Genomic DNA, 9,767 nt, shown 5'->3' with positions numbered 1-9,767 from the left:
AAATTCTCTGTATTAATGTATGTATTTGTATCCAATCAATCAATGAATGCTTTTTTACATGTCCATCAAGCATGATAAAATGTCCCATTTTCTTTTGCATTGCAGGCAGTGGTTCAAAGAGGTCTTTGAGCTGCTCAAAATGCACTGTTTCGTCTATGGAAAGTATTCATCTCACCCCCTGCTTATTCTAGCAAAATAAAGAAATGGATAAGGAGGAAAAACTTGAACTTGAAATTTGCACTTTTTATCTCATTGGAAATATTCCTGTTATCTACACACATTCTATGATTGCTTTCACAAATTCAGAAACCGGAAGGTCCAAATGGAGATTCTGGAACTGACCGAATGCAGCATCTCATCAAGTCACAGAACAGAGAAGCATGGAAGGCCACTGGAAAACCCACCTTTTTCATAGAAGAGCAACTCCATCCCCTGTCGAATGTCAGATCTCAAATGCTTCTGACTGGAAAGACGATCTCTCACACAAGTTCCATCGATATGAATCAGTTTTATGTCCAAGGTGGACTTGGACCTGGGGGAATGATTTGCCTAGCAAGATGAGGGTGGGGAGGACCTTTCCCAGATGGAAAATTTTGAAGTCCACCAGACAACTTTGAGGCTGCCATACAATAGATTCTGTACAAAGAGAGCGCTCTAGAAGAGATGTCTTCACAGTCCATTTCAGCCTCCTGTTCAATTCAATACAAGCAGACACAACCACTATTTCTGGCTCTAAGGATCCATTGGGGTGCAAGCCAGCTTAATACAAGATTCAAGTTACCTTTGAGAAATATGCTACTTGATATTTAACTGTTACCTGACTTTTGCTATATATTTTTAAAAAAATATTTGTCACCGCCCCTATTTATTTGTTTAAATTATATTTTGGTTAAAATGTATTTATTAAACAGGCATTTAACATTCAGGTATTATTTATATGGATGTTATAGCTTTAACTCCTCAAATGCCTTTATTTTTCTATATGTTTGTGTGCAATAAATGTTTTCCTATGAAATGGAATCCCAATTTCCCCCTGGTTGAATTTTGTAGCTTCTGGGTGCTCTAGAGAGAGCTGCAATCGATGTTTTTCTCTCATTGGAAATTGTTCTTTGATAGTTCACCTGATCCTTATTTTTAGTTTTGTTGCCTTATTATTATTTTATTGGTAATACTCTTCCCAGTCTCAGAAATATTTTATTGACAAGCAAGCTACACCGTCCTTCCTTCCTTCCTTCCTTCCTTCCTTCCTTCCTTCCTTCCTTCCTTCCTTCTTTCCTTCCTTCCTTCCGTGTGTCCCATATCCCATACCCTCCAACTTTTCTCTATGAAAATAGGGATATTTTAATAATAATAATATTAATACTACTACTAATAATAATAATACCTCATCCATCTGACTGGGTTGCCCCAGTCACCCAGAGTGACTAAACTACTTCCCTATCCAGGGCTGCCTTCAGATGTCTTCTAAAGCTTGTCTAGTTACTTATCTCCTTGGCTCGGGGGATGCATAACTCCATACTGTCCAAGATTTCTCTGATGAGAATAGGGACATCCTATGAAAAACCAGGACATTCCGAGATCAAATCAGAAACCAGAACTGCTTCTGTAAATCTGGGACTGTCCCTGGAAAATAGGAACACTTGGAGGGTCTCTTCATCTTCCACATCCCACTGTCATGAATGTATGTAGTTGAAACAACAGAAGCAGAGATGACAACTTGAATAAAATACTGGGGAGGCCCCCAGGTAAGCCTTGCCCCACATAATTGATCACAAGACGGGGTACACAAACACCATTTGAATGGCAATGCCCATTAACTTGGAGGAGGTGGCACCCTAATATATTTAGTCCCTTCAGGCCCTAGGAATCAGCTTCTATGGGCAGAGGCTATTCAGATGTTATCCATAAAGGGCCCTTGATAGATGCAAGCAATCACGTGTGGATCAGACGTTTACGGACTAATATAGACCGTGTAGCTCAAAGGTGGAAGTGAAAGCTGGACCATAAAGAAGAATTGATGCTTTTGAATTATGGTGCTGGAGCAGACTCTTGAGAGTCCCATGGACTGCAAGAAGATCAAACCTCTCCATTCTGAAGGAAATCAGCCCTGAGTGCTCACTGGAAGGACAGATCCTGAAGCTGAGGCTCCAATACTTTGGCCACCTCATGAGAAGAGAAGACTTTCTGGGAAAGACCCTGATGTTGGGAAAGATGGAGGGCACAAGGAGAAGGGGATGACAGAGGAGGAGATGGTTGGATAGTATTCTCGAAGCTACTAACATGAGTTTGACCAAACTGTGGGAGGCAGTGGAAGACAGGAGTGCCTGGCGTGCTCTGGTCCATGGAGTCACGAAGAGTCGGACACGACTAAATGACTAAACAACAACAACAAGCTCAAAGGTGGGGAACTTCTGGCCCTCCCTATCCTGTTGGACTCCAATGGTCAGGTTAACCAATGGTCAGGATGATGGGAGATGGGCTTCAGCAGCACCTGGAGGTTCCCCACTCCTGGTATAGACCACCAAAGCTTCTTACTTCAACTGGGAGATATACAAATGTCCCCAAATGAGCAGAAATGAACCAGCTTACTAGGATCAGCATTTGCTGCCAAGGCCCCACTTGAGGATGGGCAAAACCTTGAAGCTTTGCTCCTGCGTTTATAGAGGGAAGGCGACACTGATCCAGTGTTGTTACAAGTCTATAGTAAGAGATACAATCTCCAAAAATGAGAGTGAAACAGTCTTCATGCTCTATCGCTAGAACATGCAGTCGATTAAAACAGTTATTGTTATTCAAATGGTAGGGGGTTTTTTTGGTGTGTTTTTTTTATTGCTTCACTTCTAGGAAAATTATTTTTGGTGCTAAATAAGTCCTTTCCCAATGGGTTGTAGATCTTGCTTGCAATTTTCTACAATATTCCACTGTGTTCCTGTACAGGACGCTAGAGGGCAACATGAGACTACAGCTGCTCTTGCTGAAAATTTGTATCCTAGCATGAACAAATTTGAAAGGACAAGTGGGACCTGTAACAGAATGTAGTTGGGTGGGATGCTGTTGTTCAGGGTCCAAGCCAGCTAGCCATAGTCTGTGCCAGGCTATTCCATTCTACTGCCCATTACCAATTTTCTAGTCTCTTTCCCCCACCCCAGACAGACACACCACCTTCTGCGGTCACTGAGCCTGTCCAGAATCCCCTGGTGTGCTTTGCAGCACTGGAGGGGGAATGCCCTCTGAGGGATCCCCAAAAAAACCTCTCCTTGCATTTCTTGTTTTTCAGTGGCCCTGTTTGGGCTACAGTCCGGTTGGTACTCAGAAGGCTGTTCACCGAAGAATTGGTGCTTTTGAATTATGGTGCTGGAGGAGACTCTTGAGAGTCCCATGGACTGCAAGAAGATCAAACCGATCCATTCTGAAGGAAATCAGTCCTGAGTGCTCACTGGAAGGACAGATCCTGAAGCTGAGCTCCAAGACTTTGGCCACCTCATGAGAAGAGAAGACTCCCTGGAAAAGACCCTGATGTTGGGAAAGATGGAGGGCACAAGGAGAAGGGGACGACAGAGGACGAGATGCTTGGATAGTGTTCTCGAAGCTACCAGCATGAGTTTGACCAAACTGTGGGAGGCAGTGGAAGACAGGAGTGCCTGGCGTGCTCTGGTCCATGGGGTCACGAAGAGTCGGACATGACTAAACAACTAAACAACAACAACCTGCTGGCACTCATCAAGAGAGTTCCTTCTTGAAGATAGGAGACCTGGAGACACTAGTGGGAATCCAGCTGTTGAGCTGAATGGAACCTAAGCGCTCGCAACGTTCTTCCAATTGCACACACACAAAAAGAGAGCACATCTTCTCAATTCTCCAGTCCAAGCAATCGTCAAGTGGACACAATAGCTATTTACTGTCCTCGCCAATAGCCGACACAGGACAGCGGTATGCTTGCTGGTGGAAATGAGCTCAACTGGCACATAGAAATCAAATTATTTATTTAAACAATTGCTTAATTACAACTGCCTCTAAGCAGTTTACAAGGGATACAATAAAAAGCTAAAAATAGGATAAGACTACAGTATTTACTTATTTTTATCCTGAGGTCTTATGATGAAGGGCAATATATAAATCTAATAAAGAAGAAGAAGGAGAAGGAGGAGGAGAAGGAGGAGTGCTATTGTTCCACAATAAGAGGTGCTGGAACTCACAATGGATTCCTCCCTTGTGTTCTTAAAATGGCGATGGCACCCACCTGAGATGTGCCAGAACTGAGTTCAGGTGAATCCCAGCTGCAAAAAAGCAATAATAATAACGACAACAACAACTCACGACTGCTTCACTGTCTCATCATAGTAGTAAAAATACAAGAATATTAACCATTTGCTGCCTTTTCGGTCTGGGTTTGGGGCAGGCATTTGAGGGGATCGCATGGGGTAATAGGCTTGGAGGGCTACACCAAAGTCCTCCCAAGGAGCAGCCATGCAACAACTGAGACAAATAGTACAAGGAGTTCATTTTCACTTGTAAAAGGGGTGACATGAGCCTGTACTCTGGTGCTGCATTAATATATGTCAGACCCTTCAAGAGTCCCTATTTTCCAGGGACAGTCCTGGATTTACAGACACCATCCTGGTTTCTGATTTGATCCCGGAACAGGATATCCCTGTTTTAATCAGAGAAATGTTGGTGGGTATGGAGTTATGTGACTTCCATCCTGAGCCAAGGAGATAAGTAACTACACAACATTTAGAAGACATCTGAAGGCAGCCCTGTATAGGGAAGTTTTTTAAATGTTTAATTATGTTTGTATATATGTTGGAAGCTGCCTAAAGTGGCTGGGGCAACCCAGTCAGATGGGTGGGGTATCAATATTATTATTATTATTATTATTATTATTATTATTATTATATATCCCTATTTTCATCGGAGAAATGTGGGAGGGCATGATATGTGTCTGAGGCATGCACGTTATTTTAAAAATTTGAAATAGCTTAAACGACAGGGACGTCACATATGCAAATTGTGAACTGGGCTCCAAGCGCAGTTTAAAACAAAACAAAAACCCCAAGGTATTTAAAAGGTGAGCAGAATGGAAAGGGAATGCCAAAGACCAGCCCTTACTTCTAAGCAGCCTGTTGGGCAGATTTCCACAATTCCAGGGACGTATCTCCACAAAGGACTCTTGAATTCCATCATTATCAGCAACTTCCTGGCAACTCTGGAAAGCGCCTTTTGGAACAGGACAAAGCTTTTTCGCTGCTGAACTTGGCTGCTGTTTCAGAAAGTATCGCTGTGTGTGTGTGTGTGTTGCAATGCTGGCCTGACGTGGTGAAGAAGGGAAGGCAAAGAGGAGGGGAGATATCTCTGGGCTCAGCCCAGCTGTTGCAGCTGTGAGGAAGAGGAACACACACAGACAGCTCAGAAGATCTCGGCTCGCTGGAGCAGCTGGAGCAGGGGCAACTGAACCAAGGTAAGACCAGGATGGTAGAAGCAATGACATGCTGGGAGCCAGCTGTCGTCTAGGCAGGAATCTCCTCAGCGTCCTCTTGCTGCCGTGGGGAAGGCAGAGGTTGCCCAATGTACCGGACAAAGGCTTTCATTCCAATAAGCTCGCCTTGAACAGAAAGGGAAGTTCCTCTTTTCTGGTTTCGGTGGAGAGTTGCTTCATCGGCATTTTGGCACCGAGATCAAGGAAAAGGACTGAGGAACCTGATCTCAGGGGCTCAGGAGGACAGCAAGCGCTGCTTTCTGGTGGGGGTGTTGAGATCTCCTGTGGGGAGCAACGCATCCGACTATAAGCTTAGGCCAGGACATGTGGGCAAATCCCTGTTTTATCCTTGCAACCACCATTAGTCTGAAAGAGAGGACTTCAGAGAAGTCTCCACTTGGAACCAGCTCTCCCCACCAGGAGGCAAAGTGAAGGAAGCTGCTTCAGAGGGCACCATAAAGTGGGGATGAGGCCATAGATAAAAGCATGAATAGATATCTAAATGGGGCAGCAAGACTTTTCAAAGTATTGGTCCTATGTAGGAGGGAACGAGGCAGTTTCCTGCTTTGGGTAGCAAAATGTCTCAGACCATTGGGAACTGTCTACTATCCCAGATTATGAAGAGCCTTGGTGTGGTATCTTACAATTGTCAGAAGTCCTTGTGCATCTTTCTTAAGCCAATGGTACACTGTGGTCTAAACCACTGAGCCTCTTGGGCTTGCCAATCAGAAGGTCGGCAGTTCAAATCCCTGTGACAGGGTGAGTTCCCATTGCTCTGTGTCATGGTCCGGTTCATGGGTGATCGAAGTCCTGGCAGGGGATGTCAGGACCGGGGGCAAGATGGCGGGGTGGGAGCAGGAACGGGGGTCCAGAAACCAGGAGTCAGGAAGCCAAGAGTCCAAGGGTCAGGAAGCAAGGAGTCATGAAGTCAGGGGTCCGAGGATCAAGAAGCAAGGAGTCAAGAAGTCAAGGATCTGAGGGTCAGGAAGCAAGGAGTCAAGAAGCCAAGGTATGAGGATCAGGAAGCAAGAAGCCCAAGTCAGAAAATGTGTTGCTGTGGCAAAGAGCCAAAGGGAAATGCTGACCTTATATCCCTTCCCGGCTCCTGCCACCAGGTGCTGTGAGTTACCAATTTGCTTCACCTGTGCGGCTGCGCCTTGCCTCTTCAGAACAAACTTAGGAAGGCTCCAGTCCTGCGAAGTCCTACTGGTCACAGGGCCCGGCTCCTGCACACACACCTGACACTCTGACCCAGCTCCTGCCAACCTAGCAGTTCGAAAGCATGCCAATGCAAGTAGATAAATAGGTACTGCTGTGGCAGGAAGGTAAACTGTGTTTCTGTGCGCTCTGGTTTCTGTGACGGTGTCCCATTGCACCAGAAGCGGTTTAGTCCTGCTGGCCACATGACCTGGAAAGCTGTCTGTGGACAAATGCCAGCTCCCTTGGCTTGAAAGTGAGATGAGCGCTGCAACTCCATAGTTGCCTTTGACTGGACTTAACCGTCCAGGGATCCTTGACCTTTTACCTTTAGTGTGCTGCAGAGAAGCCACGACGTCTTTTTCTTTGCCACGAGAGATGTGTGAAGACCCCTTTGTAAGTTCTTTGGCTGTATGTAGAATGGCTTCCACTATCGGAGGCACTCAGCCTCTGAACGCCAGTTGCAGGGAAACGCAAGGGCTGTTGCCTCTGGTCTTGCTTGAGCACTTCCCATGACCATCTAGTTGGCCATTGTGAGAACAGGACCCTGGGGCAGATGGGTCACTGACCCGACCCATCACTGACCATCTTATGTTTTTATCAGAAAGTCAGTGAAGCCACTTGAAAATGCCATAACAACATATAAGCTACGGGACAAGGATAACTGTGACTTTAAGGATGAATGGGAACCCTTTACAAAGTATCTGAAGACACAACAAAGCGAACTGGACTCCTTGGCAGGTTTTGAATAAACATTCACAAACTTTTTATTGATAATAATCAGCTAAATAGTTTGAGGATCTATACAACTTTGTAACATGCAGAAAACAGCATTCTTAGAGAAACCAAAGTCTGGAACTGAGGGAAGTCGGGGGGTGGGTGGGGTTTTTTTTGGGGGGGGGAGGAAAAATGGGGGGAAAACAAGGATGATATGTTTTTGGATAATATGTCTTGTTATAATTTTGAATTAAAAAAAGAAAAGAAAAAGAAAATGCCATAACAAACTCCTGAAGATATTGTTGGTTTATTGAAAGTAGTCATGTTGTGTGTTATATTGGAGTGGGTGAGTTGAATGATGTTTATATAGCTGTCAGACGAAGACTTGGAAGTTTTCTTTCTTTCTTTCTTTCTTTCTTTCTTTCTTTCTTATTATTATTTTTATTAATTTTCCCAATTTTCCTAATTATTACAAATCCAACCAAGTTACTTTAACTTACTACAATTTCTTAAAATCAAGTTTCCTGCTCCTGTTGCAAACATATTGAAAGCAGTCAGGCTGGGTGTTATATTGGAATGGATGAGTTTTCTTTCTTTCTTTCTTTCTTTCTTTCTTTCTTTCTTTCTTTCTTTCTTTCTTTCCCTTCTTTTCCTCTGGATCTATATTTTTATTTTACCTAGATAAACATCTTGGTTTGGATAAAAAAAGATAATCTTTGTACCTCTCTTTATAAAATCTAATACAATTTATTCAAAGGAAAGAAAGAAAATGCCATAGCAAATTCAACAAACAGGTCAACCTCAGTTAGTTCGCTTGGCATTGCCTTGTTTTGGCTTTGGGGAGATTTCTATTGATTTATTTGGTATTGCAGTTTTTCAGTTTCATTGTTGCATATCGATATAGATGTATCTCACATCATCATGTCATATCATATCATATTCTATCTCTATCTTTCTGTCATGTTTTCTTAAACCACTTATATACTGTCTTGGCATTAAATAGTATATAAATATTTGCAATGAATATAATAATAAAAAGTAGAAACCATGCCAAGCAAATCTCTTTGCTTAAAGAGGGGAAATAGAAAATGACTATTTGACACTGTTTATAATGTTGTTCTGTCATGGAGCATAAAAAGAAAATAATGGCAAGAAGCCCTCTTAAAATGTTGTTTAATCTTGACTATATCTGGGGGCAGACCTTTGATGTTGGGAGTGAATCTTGCCCTCCTCCTTATTTCTTTGCCTCCACCTGGTAAAAACTGAAATGTTAAATGCCATTTTCATTGGCCTATACAGTGGTACATCAGGTTACAGACGCTTCAGGTCACAGACTCCGCTAACCCAGAAATAGTACCTCGGGTTAAGAACTTTGCTTCAGGATGAGAACAGAAATCGTGTTCCGGCTGCGCAGCAGCAGCAGAAGGCCCCATTAGCTAAAATGGTGCTTCAGGTTAAGAACAGTTTCAGGTTAAGAACAGACCTCCAGAGCGAATTAAGTTCTTAACCAAAGGTACCACTGTAATGGCCGAATGGGTAGCTTTGTACAGTCATTTTTAGGTTTGTTTTGTGTGCTGCTCCCACCACCGCAACGGGAAAAGGCCCACATATGAAGGGCAGTGATAACACCGCTGTTTTGGCCGGCTCAGTTCCACAGAGCGCACCAGTGGCAATAAAGTGGCCTATGGCTGCTTGCATTCATGGGTGCTCTAAAAGGGTACAGAGTGGTAGAAAACGACCTTGTAATATAAAGTTTACAGCATGTATGTCTCTGAGAGAAAATGTTTGGAAGATGCTATATAGGTGGTACCACACCCCTGTGAAGTTGGCCAAAATGTATAGACTAAAAGATAAGAAATGCTGGAAATGTGGGGAGGTGGAGGGTGACCTATATCATCTATGGTGGACATGCAAAAAGGTGAAAGGCTTTTGGGAATCGGTTTACAATGAGCTTAAAAGAATATTTAAATACACTTTTCCCAAAAGACCCGAAGCCTTTTTGCTGGGAATGACGGGTAAAGATATTAAGAAAGAAGATAGAACGATATTCCTCTATGCCACCACAGCAGCGAGAATTTTATTGGCACAATATTGGAAAGTGGAAACTATCCCCAATATAAATGATTGGCAAATTAAAATGATAAATTATGCTGAGCTTGATAAATTAACAGGTAAATTAAGAGACCACGATGAACAGAAATCTCTGAAAAATTGGAGTAAATACTGGAACTATATTGGAATAAATGCTTAATGTGATTGGCGGGGTCAGAACAATACTACCAGCGTGTGAATTTAGGCCTATAGATTAAAAATCAAATACGTAATGGAAGCAGATATTTGATACTTACCAAAAGGATGGAAGGAAGTCCAGGAGGTG

At 43.2% G+C, this 9,767-nt stretch overlaps 1 protein-coding gene across 1 annotated transcript in view; it reads left to right on the top strand.

Moving 5' to 3' along the window:
* Positions 1 to 5,293: 5,293 nt before the first annotated feature.
* Positions 5,294 to 9,767, top strand: part of HACD4 (3-hydroxyacyl-CoA dehydratase 4) — a 29,752-nt gene continuing 25,278 nt past the window's right edge. The window contains exon 1 of the mRNA XM_079959830.1: positions 5,294 to 5,458. The gene's annotated coding sequence lies outside the window, so the exon portion shown is untranslated. The remainder of the gene's footprint in view (positions 5,459 to 9,767) is intronic.

The sequence above is a fragment of the Podarcis cretensis genome (assembly GCF_951804945.1).
Source record: "Podarcis cretensis genome assembly, chromosome: 17".
NCBI lineage: Eukaryota > Metazoa > Chordata > Lepidosauria > Squamata > Lacertidae > Podarcis > Podarcis cretensis.
Note: the sequence above shows the minus strand (reverse complement) of the source record. Positions and strands in the feature narration are given on the sequence as shown.